At 46.7% G+C, this 22,006-nt stretch overlaps 1 protein-coding gene across 1 annotated transcript in view; it reads right to left on the reverse strand.

Annotated features, from left to right (window-relative positions):
* VPS4B (vacuolar protein sorting 4 homolog B) overlaps window positions 1-22,006 on the reverse strand; it is a 582,532-nt gene that overhangs the window by 416,196 nt on the left and 144,330 nt on the right. The gene's annotated exons all lie outside the window — the stretch shown is intronic.

Raw genomic sequence — 22,006 nt, forward strand, 5'->3', positions numbered from 1 at the left:
ACTCCCCTTTCGCGGGAGCAGATCCTCTCGGTAGTGAAGACGGCGTGGAGGCTAGATGTAATTTCTAGAAGGTCCGGGTACCACGCTCTCCTGGCCCACTCCGGAGCAATGAGGATCATGTGGGAACCAAACCTCCGTAACACTTGAGGATTGACGGGGACTGGAGGAAACGCGTACAGCAGTGGGAATGACCAATCCACTACGAATGCGTCTCCTAAGGCTCCTCTCAGGAAATTCCTTTGAGCAGAATCTCTTGCACTTCTGGTTGCCACTGGTGGCAAGGAGATCCACTTGTGGGGTTCCCCAAAGGGCGAAGATCTCCAGAAGGACTTCCTGAGCCAACTCCCACTCATGAGAGATCGTGCTCTGCCTGCTCAGAGCATCCGCCGCCGCATTTTCGTCTCCGGCCAGATGAACTGCCGAGATCCAAATTCCATGCTGGATGGCCCAGAACCAGAGCTGCATTGCCTCTCTACACAACGGGAGTGACCCTACCCCCCTTTTTTTGTTGAGGTAATGCATGGCCAATGTGTTGTCCGTCATGATCATGAGACTCTTCCCCCGCACAGACGGCAGAAAAGCCTTCAGGGCTAGCCTGATGACCCTCAGCTCTAACAGGTTGATGTGGAGTTTGGACTCGACGGAGACCAACGACCGCTGGCGGTCAAGTCGTTGGCATGAGCGCCCCATCCTGTGAGGGAATCATCAGTCACTGGAGTGACCTCCGACCACAGATGCCAAACCGGCTCCTCCTTTATCAGGTTCCCTTTGTTCACCCACCACAGAAGATCGTGGGAGACCGAGATTGGAATCTGAACGGGATCTGACATCTTGCCTGCGAACTGCGACCACTGCATCTTGAGGACCCATTACAGGGATCTCATCCGCAGTCTGGCCTCTGGCACCAGAAAAATGCAGGACCCCATGAGGCCGAGCAACCTTAAGAATTTGAAAGCCGGGAGACTCTGGGCATGTTGAAACTTGTCCACCATCTGCACAATGTGATGAGCCCTCACCTTGTCAGGCGAGCACTTCCCCAAGGACGTGTCCTACACAGCCCCAATGAATTGGAGCTGTTGGGAAGGTATCAGATGCGACTTCTTGAAATTGAGGGAGAAGCCCAGCCTGTGAAGGAAGCAGCAGGTGACACCGAGATGATCCAATGCCTGCTCGGGAGAACGCACATGGATCAGCCAGTCGTCCAGGTAGGGGTAGATGTGAATCCGCCCTTGCCTGAGATACGCTGCCACCACCACCCATTAGCTTGGTGGACACCCTCGGGCGGAGGTGAATCCTAAGGGCAGGACCTGAAACTGAAAGTGCGAGTCGTCAGCCGCAAACCTCAGGTACTTTCTGTGCTTGGGATGGATCAGCACATAAAAGTAAGCATCCTCTGGGTCCAGAGACACCAACCAATCCTGAAGTTGAAGGGCCTGGAGGACTTGCGAAAGAGTGACCATCTTGAACTTGTCCTTCCTGAGAAGTTTGTTCAACCAACGCAAGTCCAGGATGGGTCTCAATTCCCCATCTGTCTTTGGAATAAAAAAATAAGGGGCATACCATCCATTGTTCCTCTCCGCTACAGGCACCAGTTCTACAGCGCCTTTCTCTAGCAGGGTCAAGATTTCCTGCACAAAGAGCGAATCTGGAAGCTTCAAAGACGGATTCCCGGTGGACTGTCGTGAGGCCGCTTTAGGAAGGGAGGACAGTAGCCATGGGCGATAAGTCTCTAGAACCCACGCATCCGAAGTAATGGCTCGGCACTCTTCGATATGTTGCGACAGTCTGCCCCCAACCAGCGAACCATGGGACATGGTCTCACGACTATTTTGGAGCAGCTGCGGCAGCGCCTGAAGGCAACGAGGCAGCTGCCTGAGTGGCTTCTGCACCTATATTTCCCCGACCACCAGGCGTACTTTTTCGCTTTCCCCTTTGACTGGCAGCTCCTCTCGTTCTAATAAAGGAGGAGTAGTAACGAAAAGAAACCTCCCTCCACTGCTGTCCCCTAGGATGAAAAGGCGGAGGTTGATGCACGGCTGAGCTTAAAGATTTCACTGCAGCTTTGGAGGTCTGCAACCTCTGAAGGCTCTCGTCAGCCTTGCTGCCAAACAAATGCGCACCATCAAAGGGCATTTTCAAAAGACGGGCTTGCACATACGGGGCAAAACCTAACTTCTGCAACCACGCAAATCTGCGTATAACGGTGCTCGCAGCCATGGACCGGCTAACATTGTCGGCCGTGTCCAAACCCGACTGAAGGGATTCACACATGGCAAACTTGCCATCTTGCACAAGAGCAAGGAAACCATCCCCTTTCTTCCCCCGTCGGGAATATGCTCAGCCGCTAGAGAAACAGTTCCACAGAGTGTAGTTGGCTGATTTCAATGCCATACTCCCTGCAGAAGGTACCTTGCGAGCCCAACCGTCGAAGCGTTTGTCGTCCCTATCAGGAGGGATGCTAGGGTACACCGCCTGCTTCGAGGTGGCCGTAGCCGCTGAACCACCTAACTCTCGGGAGTGGGGTGAGTAGATCAGTAGCTGGGGTCACTAACGGAAGGGCGGTACTTCTTTGTCAATGATTTGTTCACAGCCGGAAGAGATTCCGGTGACTGCCAAGCAGCCGCCACCCTTTTCTGTAAAGGGAGATGAAAAGGTAACACTGGGTCAGAGGACGGACCTTGATCTAAAATGTCTGTTAGATCATTTTGTACAAAATCGTCAAGAGGACTGGCTCAGATACTCTCTGACCCTAGCCATGAGCCTCCTGTAATACGACTCAGCATGAGCCCCAGGCTCAGGCCTGCCAAATTCCACTTCCGGAGAAGTGTCCAGCCCACTCGCATCATGAAGGGTTTGCCTCAACTCCTCCAATTGACTGTCTCCAGAAAAGACATGAGCCACATCAGGCTCAACAGGGTCCTCAAAGTCTGACCTTTCCTACTCCTCATATCTGTTGTCCAGAGGGAGGTAAAAACCCTGCCTCGGGACAGAAGAGCGTCTGGAGTCCACCACTGGCCTCACAGACTTAGCAGTAGCCTTCCTTGGAGGATCCACCGTATCAGGGACCTCCAACGGTAAATTTTGTGCAAAAATCGCCGAAGGCTTCGACGCCGAGAGCGTCGACTGGTTTGGCATTGAGAGGCAGAAGGCTTTGGCGTCGACAATGGTGCAGATGCGCCGAGGGCTGATAAGAAGGCAAAGCCACGATGTCCGAGTCCGACGGACACAGCGCCGACGGAGTCAAAGCAGGCTTCGAACCCTTCGTAGGTTTCTGCGGTCTCGCTGGGGACGAGGACCAAGACCTGGAAGCACGTCTCTTGCGACTATCCTGAGCCTTGTCCAAATGGGATCTCGAAGGTTCCCAATGCAAGTCGGGTCGAGGACCCAAGCCCGAAGGCGTGCGAGCCACAGTACGAGACCGTTCCTTGCCGGCTTCATTAGAAGGCGCGATCGGAACCGTGCCCTGCGATTGGAAAATCGCCAACATCTGTTCCTTAAAGGCAGCCCATTCCTGCGGAGTCGAGGACTTGGTCGGGCATGCCACTTTTCTTGCAGCACCATCCTCCGAGGATGACGGGGAAGGTGACCGGTGACAGTGCTTCCTAGAATGCCGGGATGAGGAAAAAGAATGGTGGGAACCACTCCGGGACCGAGATCCCCGGGCCTCCTCCCGACACGGAGAATCACCTCTCGAGTCGTTGGTGGAAACCCCCTTGGACGATTTAGATTTTCGGGACTTACTGGGTTTAGAACCCCTACCACCTGAAGCTTCCCCTTACGCCCCCGCAAGGCCTTGGCAATCAGCGACTGGCATTTTGAATAGTCGTTAGTGTCGTGACTCTCGCCCAAGCACCACAAATAAATGCGATGCGGGTCGGTAATCGACATTTTAGACTTGCAGTCCCGGCAAGTCTTGATGCCAGACCACAGAGTCGGAGGCGTCGACGAAGACATCACTACGAAGAAACACCCATGGCACGCCGAGTTCTCGAAGCAAACACATTTGCGGAAAAAACGGAACTGGGGCTACAGGCGCTGCGTGTCCCATTTATAACATCCGGTGACGTCGCCCTCGACTGAGGCCTTTGAGGGACATCGACCCGACGTCATCAACGCAGGATCTGCTGAAAAAGTTTCCGAAGTGCATAGCTGTGGACATTACAGGTCAAAGATGTGGAATACGTTGGAGGACACAATCCATTCGAAATCTTTTTTTGCAAGAATCTATTTTTGATGCCTGGTCTCCCGAGTTGAGACAGCACTTGGCTGACTCAATAGAAATTGATCCTAAAAGGATAGCACAAGCTGCTGAGTTATGGGTAGCCAACAGGGCCACAAAGACTCCGGGGCTTCTCACAAGAAGGAAGAGGGGAAGCAGCACAAGAAAGACGGTAAAGAGAATTCTAATTCCAGCCATCTAAAAGAGGACCACAAACATAACAAGGGTACATTCAATAGGAAACCTGGTAGGTCTAGGGAACCCTGTGGTGTCAAATCAGAGGGAGGTCAACAGAAACCCCCATTCCAAAGAACATTTGGAAACATTTTTGTATGTGTCTGTAGACCATGTGCAAGGGGATCCCAGATGTAAGGGTACACCTTCAGGGGTCCACACTGCCTCCTTAGTCTTCATCTCCAAGGGAGGCCTCCCAGAAAAAAGAAGCAGGCGCAAACATGTTTGGCGAGATGCAAACTTAAGAGACTCTCAGTTTGAGGTTAAGGGGATTTCCAATACCTCCATTCCACGGGAAGGCTACCCTTCAACTTCCAAGAAAAGAAACCAAGGAGAAATCCAAGATCTCTGGGAAAAGAAAGGTCTGAAACCTAAACCTGTACATAGGACAAGGGCATCCCTGAGAGGACTGTCCCAGGTCACCCCAGTGACACCTTCCCAAGCTGATGCTAAGTGGGAGGACCAACCAAACTCTGTGGAAACAGCTACTGGTGACAGCTGGAAGAAAACCTTCCCTGCGTTGAAGATCTGGATCCTAGAGACCATCCTGAGCTGAAGACTTTACTTGCAGAAGGTGGACCCTCTATGGCAGACTTTAGCAGAGGACAAAGAGTGCCCCTCTCTAGAACGTCAGCACCAGCAGACAGCTTACCAGCTGGAAGGGCAAGAGCCAGGGAAGCATAGGCTTTACTGCGAGGATGGCCTCCTCTACAGTGAACCTACTGACTCTACCCCAGGGGACTACAGGAGACTAGTAGTGCCCCAGGAGGTGAGACAAAAGTTCCTACAGTTGGCCCATGATATCTCTCTGGCTCGTCGCTTGAGTTTCAAGAGGACCAAAGAGAGGCTCTCTGTACCTCTACTGGCCCAATATGGGGTCTAATGAAGCTAAATTCTGTAGGAGCTGCCACACTTGTCAGAATTCTGGCAAAAGAGGACCAAAGAATGTGGCAACTTTAGTGCCCCTCCCTGTGGTAGGAGTCCCTTTTGAGAGGGTGGGGATTGACACTGTTGGTCCTATAGACCCTGTAACCTCCTCAGGCAACCAATTTATATTAGTTGTGGTATGTAAGTGATTTCAATCTGGCACTTCACCTAAGTCAACGCCCAGCGTGTAATGCACAATTGAAATACTTATTTGTGTCTAAAAGTTCCTTTTATTCTGAACGATGTACCACTTATATCACGCCACTCTCTTGGAACCCCCCCCCCCCCCACCACCCGGTCACACTGAACCAGGAATCAGGCTGGTTTGCAAAGTAAAAATATTTATTTATATATGCACAATATAGTCACACTATTTTTAATGGGAATACAATGATCTCCAATGGCAATCTCTTTAATCATAAGGAATAATAATGAGCAAAAACAATGCAGCACAGAAAGAATACTTTTGTGGGTTTGTTCAATGGCAATGTGGTTACTATTTCCCCCTGCACACCCCTCAACGCCCCAATATGGAATGTAGAGAGATAGGAGGAGAGAGAACAGGTTTCAGGAATGCAGAATTCAAAAAGAAGGTCAATCCCAATTTCCCCCAGCAGACACAAGAGAGCAACAGAATTGATTGGCAAACTGTCAAAATGGCTTTAAAGTTGTCTTTGAATGGGATAGGTAAAACACTAAATATGGCTTAAATCACTGAAATTGTTTAAATTCTAATGGGAGCCGCTTTATCTGGTGGCAGACAAACACTAGCAATGATTCGATACTAAGAAGCAATGTTCAAGCTGAAAATTGAGGTCTGGTGCAATTGAAAGCTGCTTTACACGTTATAGAAATTTCCTAAAACAAAATTTGCGGCAAACGTTTCTGTGCGCGGTAATGGCATTTGCGGGATAACTATAGGGATTTGAGATGCGGTTTTTGGTTCTATGGAAAGCTGTGAATGTTAGCTACAAGCAGACATTTAAATTAGTTTCTAGCATAACATTTGTAGAAGTTATGGATGTTTTCGTGGAGGTTGTTTTTCTGAGACGCGAAAATGGAAAACAAGGATGCGCTTTCAAAAGACAAACAGGATTTCTTAACACTAGGGGAGACTATGAAGAAGCAAATACTACACGGGAGCACAGCCACGAGACCAGGGTGCCTCTGGATCAGGTTTTTCCTGCCGAGGAGCTTGCCTTCTTCAGATGAAATATATCAGCGCAAAGATAGGGTTAACACTACTAGTACAGACAGAGATAGTAGGGATAAGAGAGAGAGTTCAGGCAATTCCAAAATATTTCTAACAATGCCATTCTGAAGACAAGACAGAATGGATTTGGATAGGGATTGCTATGGACAGTACATAGGCTAGTGACAGTCCTATACTATGGATAGTCACTATATAGGTTTGAACAGAACCATCAGGAATTCTGGTCAGAAATTCTGCACACTGGACTGGGACAGGCTGCTGGGCACACCGGACTGGACTGGGACGGCAATGGCTCTGGTTCACCGCTATCTGGTCACAGAATGGAAAAGCACGGCACTACTGGGATGGGTCTTTGGATTCTGGTAATAATTCTTAGCAGGAAAGCAGTTACGTTGCAGCCTGGCTGTTCTTTGGTTCCCCTTAGATGTCTGGGATAAATTCTGGTTTCTGGAATTTTAAGGCCTAGCTGAGAATGGTTCAGCTATAGAAATGGGCCTTTCTGCTTGTCAAGTTTCTGGAGTCTGGAACAAGGAAGATGTCTGGTCCTCTCACAGAGTGCTCCGCCAGCAATCGGTTAGTGGGTGAATCTGTGTGTCTCTAAGTCTTCAGCTGTCTCTTTTTATGCATTTGGTAAAGGGGTGTGTATGCTGGATTATCCTAAGCGCGCCCCCTTGGTTGGCTATAGGTTAGAATCTCCCCTCTCCCTTGATTGGAGGAGAAAACAGGGTGTCACCATGATGATGTGGGTTTATGAGTCAGAGAATCCTCCACTTGGCTTTTGAACATGAAATCTGCTTTTAGTATAATACATATTAACAATGTTACAAACTTTATAACAATAACATATCTAGATCACATATTTTGTGGAGCAAATGCTCTTCCAAGCCCCGTCATTGTAGGATCTTGTGTCGGCTTTTGACAGAATTCTGCCCTTTTGGGCCGGAACACAATATCTAGTTTATCCAAAAATGTGTACAACTGTGCGCATTGTATCTGGGCATAAGCGTGTGAAGTTTCATACTTTTGACATAATTATATTTGCTGCAAAACCATAATTTTCACAGATACTTCCCAGAACATAGCACAGAGGGCTGGCTCCTCTTAAAATGTGCAGCCAAAAATTAGGTTCAGAAGTCCGGGGTTTACCTATTTTTTACAATTGTACACCGTAAATTATCAGTCTTTTTAGAAATATGCTTTTTGTCCATTGTGAATCAACAAAAGGTTGTCTGTCCCCGCCTCGTCCTTCTTGCAGCTCAGGAGCAATCGCCGCCCCCTTCCTTCTGGCAGAGGCCATTTACGATCCTTCCTGATTAGCATCTCCTTGCTTGCGAGAAGTCCATTGTGCTCTTCCCAGAGCAGCCCAAGTGCTCATCCCCTCTTAATCATCACATGAATGTGAGTTCCTCGTCTAGAGAACAGAAGGGAGGTGCATGGCCCTGTGGGGGCAGTTGTTTGTGGTTTTGGCTTGGAGTCAGGCTTAATTTAAATGTTGCTACATTTTTCTTTGTTCAAATAAACTTGTAATTTTAAAACAAGCAGCTGGAACACCGAGTCCAGACTCTAAACCATGAAGTTTAAATAGTTACAACCTAGGTGACTCTTGATAACAGGTCACTTAAATTTCAGACATTAGATCTTAATGGTACAAGTTTACAGTTTTGATGCAGGCTTTTGAAAACTGTCATTCAGGCGGCCGCTGATACTGCGCCCAGATTTTGACAGATTTCACAGGCAGGCAAACTTGTGCTGTGGGTGTTTTGATAACCAATTCAGCTTTCCAGGATATTGCAATTTCACAATGATTTCTTGAATTCAGTAAAATGTGACACCCAGCAAGATTGGATGTTTGTGGGTGTTTTGGCCAGCATTCTGTATTTTCAGCAACCAAGAAAAGATTTAAAAACAAGATTCCGGATTTCATTCCGCAAGCACTGCTTTTCAAGCAGGCTCCATTTTTCCTTGTTGTGAAGCCCAGTGATTTGTTTCAGGAGTGCGATCTCCGTTTCACCACTAAAACATGCATGGTAGATTTGAAAGCCATCTTTTTGTGCTCTGTAGAGCACAATTTCCGAGGGTTTTGGCGCGCATAGGGGTTTTGCAGCCATTTTGATGATTCTGGTACCACCAAGACACAGTGATGCCGCAGGGCAGAGCATAAGTGGGTTAATACATCCCACAGGTAGACCATGCTACTAGGTATCCTGTGGCCATACCTATTACAACGGTTACTGCTCAGGCAGTGGCTAAGGCCTTCCTTGGTATTTTTTACCAGGGTTGGGTTTCCCCCCCCCCCCCCCCCCCCCCAAGTCATCTCTGACAGGGGATCAAACTTTATGTCCCACTACACACAGGCCATGTGGGAAAACTGTGGAGTGACCTACAAGTTCTCAATAGCCTACCATCCCCAAACCAATGGGTTGTTGGAGAAGTTTAACCGCACTATGAAGCGCATGATAAGTGCTTTAGAGGAACCCATTAGAAGAAATTTGGACCTTCTACTGCCATGCCTCCTCTTTCCTTACAGATAAGTCCCTCAAGCAGGGGTGGGCCCCTTTGAACTTCTTTATGGTCATCCAGGCAGAGGCCCTTTGGCCCTGATCAAAGAAGGGTTGGGGAGTGCTCCTGCCCTACAGCCGGTGAGAGTCATCGACTATGTGCTGGGCCTTAGGAAGAGGATGGCAGGGATAACAGAAGCTTAAGAAAGCCTGAAAGCATGTCAGAACCTAGTCAAGCATTGGCACAACGAGAAGGTCCAAAACGGTGGAGTTTACTCCAGAACAGCTTATATTGGTTATGGTACCTACAAGGCACAGGGCATTACAGGACAAGTCGATAAGACCCTTCATGATTGTAGGCAAGCTTGGAGATATCAACTATTTAGTGGACTTGGGGAACCCCAAGGAGGCCCCTAGGGGTCCATCCCACTAACCGTCTGAAGGCTTATGTTTCCGGACCAGAACAATGAGCTTTGCTTCTAGCTCCTGATCAAGAGGAGGAGGAGGAGAGTGAGTCTCTCCCAGATCTCCTCAGGGGACAACCCTCAGATGAGACAATTGAAGGAGTACAACTCTTCAGATTTGACTCTGCAACAACAGGAGGAGTGCAAGGCTCTGTTGAATCAGCTTGCCTCACTGTTTTAACTGACACCAGGCTTGACACCTTGGGGCCAGCATGATATTCTCACTGGTGACTGTCTCCCCATCAAGAGCAGGGGTTACAGAAGGTCAAATCTTGTAAGAACTCATAGAAAGGAGGAGGTCAAGAAGATGCTTGATGGTTACTGAGCCATCTATCAGTCCATGGGATAGTCCAGTTCTAGTAGCACCAAAGGCAGGAACCAAAGAGTTGAGATTCTGCATAGACTATAGAGCTCTTAATGCAGTCACCAACCTGATGCCCATCATTTACCCCGGACAGATGAACTAGTGGACAAACATGGCTCAGCCAAGTTCTTCGGTGCATTGGATTTGACCTCAGGCCATTGGCAAATAGCTCTGACAGACCACGCCAAGCAGAAAACGGCATTCTCCACCCCAGGAGGTCTATACCAGTTTAAGGTTATGCCTTTTGGACTTCAGAATGCACCTGCTACATTTCAGAGGATGGTGAATCAAGTTCTGGATGAGTTGGACGGCTTCTGCATGGCATACTTGGATGACATTGCAGTGTTCAGCCCCACTTGGGAAGACCATCTCCATCACCTTGAATATATATTGCAGGCTCTGGAATAGGCCCATCTGACCATAAAGGCTAGTAAATGTCAAATTGGTCAGAGTAAAGTGGTCTACCTTGATCATGAGGTAGGAGGAGGTGACATTAGCCCATTGCCTAGCCAAGTACAAGCTGTACAAGACTGGGCCACCCCACAAGCGAGCGCCTTCCTAGGTCTCACTGCGTATTACAGGAACTTTCTAGAGAAATATGGGACCATAGATTCTCCCTTAAATGTGATCTTCTCACCCAAATTCCCAAAGAAGGTCAGGTAGAATGAGGAGTACACTAAGGCCTTTGAAGGACTCAAGAAAGCCCTTTGTCAAGCACTCCTGATTATAACCAATCCTTCATTGTACAGACAGATACCTCTGATACAGGGATAGGTGCAGATTTGAGCAAACTGCATGAGAAAGGCTGGGAATGCCCTATCCACTTCATCAGCAGAAAGCTGAAGGACCGCGAGAAAAGGTGGGCAACTATAGAACGTGAATGTTTTGCCATTGTGTGTTCTCTGAAGAAGTTTAGGCCACACTTGTATGGTTCTACTTTCATTATTCAGACAGCCCACCAACCCGTGAGATGGTTAATGCAGATGAAGGGGGAGAATCCAAAATTGTTGCGATGGTCAATCAGCCTCCAATGGTTCGATTTTACCATAGAACACAGGTCAGGGTGTAATCACCAAAATGATGGTCTCTCCAGAAAGTATGACCGACTGGAATAGGAGATTCATCCAGGAGTGGATTAAATCCTCCTGTCCCTTAGTATGGGGGGAGGAAAGGTGAAGAGTCTTAGGGAGAATTCTCATTTCTGTGCTAATTCGCTTCAACCTTAGAGATCGCCAGCTCTTTTGCTGGACTTGGGACTTACATTTTTTTAACATTGTTTTTATTGGCATTTTGAACAATAACTATCCCCTTCCCAACCGACCGACCGACCTACCTCCCTCCCTCCCTCATTCCCCCCCCCCCTCCCCATCCCTAGATCGCTGTAAAGGATGTCTTCTGAGGGAAATGTTCTGGGTATAAAGAGTCGCAGTTTATAGTATGTACAGCAGCCTTAGTCCTTGAGGGCACCATTGTTCGCGATAATCTTTATGAAGGAAATTTAGGACCAAGTCCCACTCGGTTTTGAATTTCGCATAGTCTCCTTGAATAGTGTAGGTTACCCATTCAAGTGAGTTGTAGTGCCATATTTTACCTATCCATTCCTGTTCGTTAAGGATTGTGGGTTGCTTCCACTTTGGCACAATTAGGGAGAGGGCCGCCATACTTATGACCATATACGCTTTCCTCTGTGATTTGGTCAGTAATGTGTCCAGAAAGGGTCTCAGGCCCAGCATATCTTCTCCATAGTCTCTCTGTACTTGGGGACCAAAGATGTCTTTCATTTCTTTATTGACCACTTCCCAGAATGGCTTTAAAATGGGACAGGACCACCATAAGTGGAGCCATGTGCCTACCTTTTTGCATCCCCGCCAGCAACTCTGAGCAGCTGAGGGGTATATTTTCTGTAGCTTCTCTGGGGTTAAGTGCCACTGCACAAGAATCCTGGTCCACATTTCCCTGATCTGCATCCCTCTAATTAATTGGGGGATTTGCTGCCACACTTCCCACCCTTGTTCTTCGTAGATCGGGAGGGGTAGCATGTCAGCCCACTGTCTCATTTAGGGCCAGTGGGGCTGAGTGGTTGGTGTGGTGAATACCCTGTACATTTTGCTAATCATTTGCCTGTCACCGGAGGTCATTAGTAAATACCTTTCTAGCAGGGTAAAGTCTCTGGCAGTGGATTTTTTCATGTCTTCAGATGAGAGACAGTGTCTTAGTTGAGCGTAATGGAACCGGTCTTCCTCCCTCAACCCCATGGTTTGTTTGCATAGTTGAAATGATTTAACCTCTTTCCCCTCCATCATGTCCCTTGTTCGAGTGCATCCCGTCTCTTCCCACCTAGCAAATGCTCCTTTCTCCAACCCTGGGGTGAACTGGGGATTCCAAAATAGGGGGGTGAACAGTGATGGATGGACGTCATCTTCAGCTCTTTAACCGTAGCCTTCCATTTATTTCCCACCAGAGTTGTTATTCTGCTTCTGTACATGTTAGGGGGCCCATCTGCTCTGGGATAACACAGGGCCTTGTCCAGGGGCCTTCCCACAACTGCCCTGCCCATCCTATGCTAGATGCTGTCGGGATTCCCAATAAACCTGTCTCGGATTACCCTCAGTTGGGGTGCCCGGTATTACATCATAAAGATCGGGGTACCCATTCCCCCCTGCGCCCCCTCCCGTGGGGGTGGTCATGACTTTCCATGCCACCCTGTCTTTTCCCTTGCCAAATGTAGTTCCGTACCAGTTTCTTCAGAGATTTGAAGACATTTTGAGGGACCGCCAGAGGGAGAGCCTGGAAGTAATAAAGTGCTCTGGGGAGAATTATAATTTTTATGACACTGATGCGGCCCAGCCAAGATATGTTAAGGAGCCTCCTTTCCCCCAGTCATTTCTTGATTGTTTCCAGCAGCTGGGGATCATTTGCTTGGTACATATCCTATAGGCAAGAGGTTATTGCCACCCCAGGTATCGGAGGGATCCCGCTGCTCGTGTGAACTGCCCTGTGACTAGTGATTCTGGGGACTTGTATCCATGCAGCATCATTATTTCAGATTGTTGAGTATTGTTCTTCAGACCCGCCACTCTGCCAAAGTCTGTCAGAAGTGCACTTAGATTCGTGAGGGAGGGGTTCATGTCCATAAGTACGACCAACAGGTCGTCAGCAAACGCCATTACCTTGTGGTCCATCCCTCTAAAAGCAATCCCTTTTATTCCCCTCTCCTGCCGGATTCTAGCCAGGAATGGCTTGAGGAAGATCATATACAGGACTGGTGACATGGGTCAACCCTGTTTAGTTCCCCTAAAGATCCCCATCGCTTTAGAAAGGTACCCTTTGATAGCTAACCTGATCTGCGGTGTTCTGAAGTTGGCTTTGACTAGGCGAAGGAAGCCCGGGCCAAACCGCATATCTTCCATAGTAGCAAACACGAATGATCATTCGACCCGGGAGAAGGCATTTTCGGCGTCGAGTGCTAAGACCCCTGGCCTCAGGCCCGCCGGTTTGATTTCTCTATTAGGTGGGATATTCGGCTGATGTTGTCAAACGTTTGTCTCCCTTTGACAAAGCCTGCCTGGTCCGGGTGGATCAGGTCCGGGATTACTTTGTCCAATCTAGTTAAGATTTTTGTAAAGATTTTGGCATCAAGGTTTATTAGGGCGATAGGAGCTGCAGAGAGTAGCTTTCTTATTAGGCTTAGGGAAGAAGGCTACCTTGGCTTCTTCCATGGACTGGGAGATGCGGCCCGCGTCATAAAAGGAGTGAACATGGATGTCATTAACAGGACTAGTGTCATCTGGAATGCCTTGTAGACCGTGGCAGGCCTTTTTAATTTTAACCCTGGAGTGAGTGAGACCTTTTTCTCACGCTCTCATGCGTTTTGACCTGATTTGGATGATGTGTTTCCACTGTTTTTGGAGTCTGACAAACGCCATAGGCATCTACTTTTTGTACGGTGACCCACAGCACCTTCAGGGAAGTGCCACAGAGAAATCCTTTTAGATTTCTCACAAGGTTTAAATACATTTTCTTGTGTGAACCACAGTTCCCAAGAATAGTAAAGTAAAATTAACTTTACTTACCTTTTATCTTTGTAGGTCCAGCACACACCCTCTTATGTGGAGTGCTGGGGTTACCTAGTAGCCCCTTGTCCTATATTCTCATGTAACATTGTTTATGTCACCCTCACTACTTTAAATGGATGGTGGCAGTGGTTTAATTTTTCCTACCATTGTGCTTTTCTACCGCAGGCTGAACCTTCAGCTTCAGTACAGCACCCACGGGTGACCATTTTGTCAAAATGGTCCCAGTCTTCTTTTTTCGCCATTTTCGATTTGTGAAGTCTTTCTTGGGTTTTACTCTGTGCGTTGAGACCGTTTTGAGCCCTTGGTTTGTCTTACCTTTGGCGGGCTTTAGCCCTGAAGCCTGCCTCTGGCTCCAGTGTGTCTGCAAGGACAGGATGTTAGAGAGGGTCCTGATGCTCTCCTGTCCTTTGTCTCTATGAATGCAACCAGTCCCGATTGGCTGGCTGGCTGTCCTTTTAGGACAGCCACCCTGCTGTGTGATTGTCAGGCTAGGCTGTGTATGAATGGGAGAAACCTGCTTAAAAAGGCAAGCATTTTGGGACTAGAGGCAGAGTCGATCACTGGGAGAAACGCCCGACGAAGAAACTGAACGGAGCTTGCTGCATCCTCCTGGACCTTTGAATTTCCCGGTGAAGCCCTGCTGCTGTGCTGTACTCTTTTTTCAACTCAACAGAGAAGCTCCGGACGGAACAACTTCTCCCCTTGGGTTAGTGGGACCAACTAACCCCGAGACGAACTCCACTGGACCATCACCCCAGACTTGCTGCGTACCTCTCCATTGCTTCGAAAGCCCAATGCCAGGGGTCAAGTATCCGTAGTCGAGTGAAACGTCTGAAGTGGTAACAAATCCGACTAGAAGCTCCAGGACTCTCCCAAGAACCCTCCTGAAGCAGGACGACCAGATCCCCGAGTCCCCTCACCAGAGTGCAGGACCCAAGGAGTGAAGGAAGCCCAACCGGTAACAGAGATCCACGGCGGTGCGGTTTGCTAAGCGCTGAAACCGTGTAGTGCTGCTTAACCAAAAAGAGCCTGTAGCTGCGGACGGCCTCCCTAGTACCGCCGCAGGAGCCCTCCAGACGTCTTCCCTCTTGTCCCCACAACTGAGGCTCAGAAACAAGGGTCTGCGCCACTGTAGCAAGACAGAATCCGGATAGACCACTTTTCTTCAAACCAGAGGTACTGTTTAGGCTTGGTGTACTTACCTTATTGCTTTTTCTCAGTTGGGAATACCAACGGCTTACCTTTTAGAGTTGATTCCAACTCTCTTTTTTCGAAGGCTTAAGAGCTTGTGACCCTACATGTGCCTTTTCTACAAACTCTGCAACTTTGTACAAGACTTTGATTTAAGAAGTGCATCAGATTCATAGACTGTGTGCCTATGGACTTTGGCTGTCCTGGCTCCCTGAAGACTCATCTGGTCCACTCACTTTTATACTGTTTGTCCCTCATAGGTGGTAGACTGTTACAGCTGGAAAAGGCTCATCTAGATTTTATTGGAAAAGTTAATTGTCCTCACATATACTGAGAAACTGTTGAACCTTTTTCCTTCCGTAACCTTTCCTTTCTGCAACCAAGTATAACTAGTGTGATGTATAAATGCCATCACTGTCCTTGTGATTGAAGTCACCTCAGGGCGTATGAATTGTGTAAGAAGCATAACCAAAGATTATCCACTAACTTGTTCTGATTCTGAAAAGTAATTTCAAAGTATACTTACATTGTTACATGAATTGCCTTTTAAAGAACGCTTATTTAAAAATTGTTGTTAAATAAATATTCTTAACTAAAACCTCGAGTGTAAGTGTTACTTGGCTACTTGCATTTACGGATTTCATTTGTACAACTCACATTTACCCCTCTTGAGATGGGGCTTGCACATTACCAACTTGAGTAGTATAGACCTATACAAAAAGGTCGGCTACCTAATAACAAGCAGATAAGTGTTGTGTAGTCTCACACAGTGTGACTACATCAATTATTACCTAGCATAACCCTTCATAAGGACAACACGATCTAGGAGAGACTAAATATCGCTTCAATGTTACTAAGGAGATAGGAACTACATTGGGGCTAAGGCAGGGGTGCGTTCTAGCACCCCGCCTGTTTAACCTAGAACTGTCGGATTTGTTCGCATCATTTGGAGTAATTGCATCACTGCCAAAAATGTGTAATCTAACAGTAAGAGTGCTAGCATTCGTTGATGACATGATATTTGATAGGACCCCCATTGGGCGATTTAGGTCTTTAGCCACACTAGAACATTATATAAACAGTGGTTTAAAAGTAAATGTGGCTAAATCATCAGTTATGGCAGGTAGGAAGGGGGAAAAAAGATGTAAATACAAATGTATCTGAGTAACATCTCGAGAGGGCATAGTAGATCATATTGTCTACCTAGGCTTTCCATTTTATTCATCTAAGAAGCCGAAGTAGATTATTGCAAGACTGAATGACCAGCTAGCCCATGAGAAAGATATACGTTAAGTATTGTGCCTTTACATTATGTCCCCTCAAATTATTGCAAGGGAAAGATTATCAGTGTGACTATATGACCTTGAGGCACTGAACCTACCAAGTAAATATTCCCTAGATAGGTTAGAGGGATTCATGTATAAGCGATGCTTGAGGATCCCTAAATCTCTATCCATGGTGCTTGTAAGGATTGAGCTAAGATTACAATCACTAGACTGGATAGTTGTTTGTAAGAAACTAATGCAATTTTACAAGGTTTTAAATCCTATTAAACAATCCTTATATGAGGATTTGAGGAACATTTGTTTATCTGGATCTTCTGAAATCTTGAACAAATTGCATTCTGAATGTATAAGAAATCTGCACAACATAGGCACATGTGATGATCTGATAACCAACCCCAACTTGATCAAAACAAAAGTAAACTTGTGGGATTGATGTGACAAATGTGAAAGAATATGAGCATACAAAGTATATAAATCCGTACAAACATGCAAATAAGAGGATTGGTGAATTGCCAGGCTTATTTGTCTTCATTTCCTGACCGCAGCATTAGAATGACATACCTCCGATTAGGTCTAACATCTTGAATACCGTGGGCGTGCTGGGCCCTCGACAAGGGTTGGTGCACCAGAATAGAAGTTGTCACCTGTGTAAGGCCGATTAAGAGTAGTGGAAACATTTGATTCTGGAATGCCAGAAGACTGGTCTCTCCAGAAACCCGACGGTTGGGGACATTTGTATATGACATATTAGTTGTTTGAACTGAATTGTTAAGGGCCTGGGGTACGGCACTCTGTTGAGGGGGCTCAGACTCGGTCAGTCCTGCTTCCTGGGAGTCCGGAGGATCTTCCTGGAGCTCTTGGCCAGCTTAAAAGCAACGCACACAATCTGGCATTCCTCTCCCTGGCTATACGGTTTCCAGCAGCAACTCTGTGGAAATTCAACCAGCTCCAAGATGGATGGCTTACTTTGGAGTTGATTGGTCCCACCAACTCTAGGGGAGAAGTCGTCATTGCAGGGGCTTCTCTGTTGATGCAAACGTGGCATTTCTGCAATGCAGCTGGGATTTACCGGGAAAACCAACGGACCAGGAGTTGCAGCAGGCGTCCTCTTCAAGTTCGTCAGTTCCTTCGTCCAGTGGTCGACTCTCCCTTCGAAGCCAAAAGCCTTGCCTTTTATTCAGTTCACTCCCATTCATTCCAGCCTAGCTGTCAGTCACCTAGCAGGGCGGCTGTCCTTGCCGGACAGTCAGCTGGCCAATCATCACACAGTGCATTTGGGTCTCCTAGGAGACTAAGCGCAGGGAGTTTCGGGCACTTCCCTCACTTCCTGCCTACCCCAGACAACTTGGAGCCAGAGGCGGGTTTTACTTGTGAATCCTGCAAAGAAAAAGCGAACAATGGGACCAAACCTGGTTTGGCGCGCAGAGTAAATCTCAAGAAGGACCTTGCCACAAAGAAATGGCAAAAAAAAGAAGACCAGGGCCATTTTGACAAAAATGGCACCCTTGGGTGCTTTACTGAAGTTGCAAACGCAGCCCACGGTAAATGCACCCCTTGGTAATTAAAAAGTAAACCACTGCCACTAGCCATTCAGTGAGAAAAGGGTAACATGAGAAGCTAGACAAAGGGGATACTAGGTAACCCCTGCAGCATCCTCTTGTAAGATAGTGTGTGCTGGGTCTAGAAAGTTACAAATGTAAGTAAAGTCAATTTCACTTTACTGCTCTTGGAAACAGTAGTTTAACCAAGAGAAGTTATTTAAACGTTTGGAAAATCTGAAAGCCTTCCCTGTGTCACTGCACTGAAGGTGCTGTGTGACCCAATGTAAAGGATTATGCCTATGGAGTTTGTCAGCCTCCACAACCAAAAGAAATACCGTGTACAAAATTGCATTAAAATACATAAGAGAGTGGGAAAAGGGGTCACACTCTCTCCAGGTAAAAATAATAATGTCCTCAAAATCCAGCAAAGTTGCTGTGGGTCTCTAAGGTGGAGGGAATTAGCACATTTCTGAGAATTCTCCCTAACACTGAGTGATATGCATATGTGTTCCCGCCAGTGATAGGGATTGGACCACTGCTGGGGTGTGTGGGAGGGGGCTAGTGCTACTATTGGCTAGTAGGAGTTTATGCTCTTACCTGGCTTTGGGGATAAGAAGAGAACCCCTGCACCCACTCTGGAGAGATCCTGGAGAAACCTGAAGCAGCCAAGACTTCTGTCCAGATGTGAGAGCCGTGAAGAGACCGGTGACGCATCTGTAGGAGCCCTGGTGACCTACTTCTGCTGCTGTCCTAAAAGAGTCCCGTCTTGCTGATCTCCAGTAGTCCTGCAAGGGAGCTGCGAACCTTGGAGTGGAAGTACCAGCCATTCCTCACATCTGCTTGGTACCCTGTGAAGAGCCTTCGGAAGTGCCAGTGGACTATCCAGTGCTGCAGATGCTGCCGTTCTGAGATGAGGCCTGTCCTACAAGACTTACCTCTGTGACATTTCGGAGTCCTAGCGTCAAGGGGACCCGAGATCAGAGGGAAAGTCTGACGGCAACAAGCGAGGCCCTTTGCATCGCTGTGCTGCGTTGACTGCCGCCCGAAACAGCTCAGCCGAGTTGAGTCAAATCCTGACAGGGGTCCTGCATCATGTTTTGCTGCATTCTTCCACAGAGAGTCCTTGCACCAGCCAAAGACAACGACCAGAGATCTGCTCGAACCTGCAACTCCTATGAATCAAAGGCTGAGGCCGATCTCAAACCTTCTTCATCGACCTGGCAGGTCCTATGTAGAATCAGAGTAACGGGGGTGATTTGGGGTGAGTTACTGTGGTTATTATCTACCCTCTCCCTTTTTGCTAACTTTTACAAACCTTTCTAGCACTTTACCATTGCTTGCACAAGCCTTCTGAAAGTTAGTGACACATTAGTTGACTAGCATAACTTGTCTTCTAACCCTTGGAATCGTTCACTGGTACCCAGAGAGCCTACCTTTCTAGCGTTACAAACTGGGTCAGAACTTTCCCTGAACTTTGGAGCCCAAGGCCCCAGACAACTTAGGGAAAGACTTTTGAAGCTAGGGCTAATTCTCTGTGGACCTGTAGTGCATAAACAAATCTGTACTTTCGTTTACAGGGGTTTCATCTGTATTATGCCCTACTCTAGTGACTGTATAGATGTATCCTATTTTTAGTGTTGTGTGATACCTCTACCTGATAGTACACATTTTTCAGTGTTTGGCTTTAAATAAATAACAATTTTTACACATATTGTCTTAAGTGTAATTTGGAACTCCGATTGTGTGTACTCCTTGTGGACCCCTTACACGCTCACCACCACTAGAGACTTAGCCTAGACCACTTGTCACTGCTACCTTGAACTGGTTTGGCTACAGCTCCCAGAGTTGTCCCTGTCACAATATAGGTTGGCCATCTATACATCTGTCCACTAGGCCAGAGTATAGAAAATCAGTCCCGAAATAAGGCATTACCTGTCTACATGGCATATTTTGCTTGCTCCCTGGGTATTCCCGGACAGCAGGTCTTATTGGTGCTGCACTATTCTCAAACGGAATGCACCATGCTGTGGTGATCGTACACTTCTCACCACACGGATAAGATATATTTTCTACAAAAAGAAGATGTACTAAACAATATCTGAAACCAAGGGTAAAATGGCACACAAAAAGTGATATATCTAATATACAATTCTAATACATAAAAAATTACAATTTCTATTAAATATGTAGACATTTTTGCATTCATAAAATGATCACATTACATAAAAATAGATAAAAAATAAAAATATGTACAACAGAAAACAAGGAATACAGAAATGTGGGTTGACGTTTCTACTATCAAAAATCAAAACTCCGTGTTATTCTTCACACTGGAATTATTTTTATTATTTTAAGAGATCGTTACTGTTCTCTGAAACCCAACTTGCACAAGTTTATGTCCTTAGAACACAGACAAACGTAGGACATTCATCAGTGGTATAGTTTTCCTTGTGTTTATACTGGTGATAAATCTTCTCTATTTTCACTTATCTTCCACATACATACAATGATGCGGACCCTTATAGACTGGTGGAAAAGTGAGTATCCACAGTCTAAAATACACCACAAATGGTTGTGAAGGAGATTTCCTTTTCATTGGGAATATCACCCCAAAACTTCCTCCTGTTCTGGAGGAGGTACAAGGAATATTTTCCACGCTTTTTGATATGTCAACTAGTATGCGGCAAGGAAATGGTGCTTTTACACCCATCCGTGGCACGATTCTGGAATATTCACTGTGCATACATCCCACTCTTAAGGTAAAGAAATTGTAGAGGCCTCGAATGCACACAATTTTCTCAAAGGAGCAAAAGTCTCCTTACATCCAAGTCCTAAACCTGCATTTCCTAGGTGTGGAATGGTCACTGGATTAACTCGCGGCCACCTGAACTACCATTACCATTTAGAGTAGAATTTAAAAGGAGTTCTCTCTCAATTGTGCTGTCTACCAGGAGATAGAGCAGAAATGTAAAGTTGGAGTCATTCTTTTTAAACCTGACCCCAACAAGGACTGTACGGTGGTCACCTTTGGGCTGGCTCAATCTTACCTTAGAGACACGTTCACAGGCTCTTGAAGATTTTATTTCTACAAAGATGCCAAATATTCACTACATGGGAATACATTCCGTACCTCCTTCAATAGGATCATGCAACCAAGTTAACACAGAGAGCCAAACCCTTACCCAGAATGGTTTGGAGATTCTCATTCGGACTCCCTCCCCCAAGGAAGTCTTATCAGATGTGGAAGCCCCTTACTAAAAGTGAAGTTTATGTAAAGGAATTCAAAAAGAACTGTTTCACCACCTTCATCATGCGAAGGTTAATGGGTGTTAAGTGTGTAGGGGATATATAAGGCCAGGGCACGGCAGGGCATTGGTGGAAAAAGGTGGCGATACGTAAACTGTAATCATTTTAATTTGCACACTAAAGGGTTCTGTTCAAATGAGCATTATTCCTGTTCAGCCGTCACTAAAAAGCATTTTTAAACAAATAGTAATTGAACAGAAAGCATGATTCATGTCCACCATGCTTCATGGTTTCTGGTGTGTGTGCATATATAAACAATTTTGCAAAGCAGTGAAATGGTAGCAACCAGACCGTTCCCTCGAAGGGACTTTCGCCACTCCAGTATAACACCTTCCTATGCCATGCCTTATATGACGGTTGGCACAATTTAGTATTTTGAGCAATTCCACGTCAATCGAAATTGTTGAAAGAGCATTTTAGCATTGGAATTAAGGAGTACTGTTCAAGCATGCTGCACCACGATTGGTAGCCTCTGTGACCGCACATCCTTACTGCGAAGGCCATCCTGGCCTTTAAGCTCACTATTCAACTGACCAACACTCAAAAGCCCTCAACCGGGCACACCGACTACCAATTATCTCGATTATATAAACTGCCTTGATAAAGACCCTTGTTGGGTTGAAACGCATGTCGGCACCTTCCATACTAATAAAACCAACAATACAAACTAATTTCAACCAAAGATTG

Source organism: Ambystoma mexicanum, chromosome 5p (assembly GCF_040938575.1).
Source record: "Ambystoma mexicanum isolate Mex_15411 chromosome 5p, UKY_AmexF1_1, whole genome shotgun sequence".
In the NCBI taxonomy this organism is placed as follows: domain Eukaryota; kingdom Metazoa; phylum Chordata; class Amphibia; order Caudata; family Ambystomatidae; genus Ambystoma; species Ambystoma mexicanum.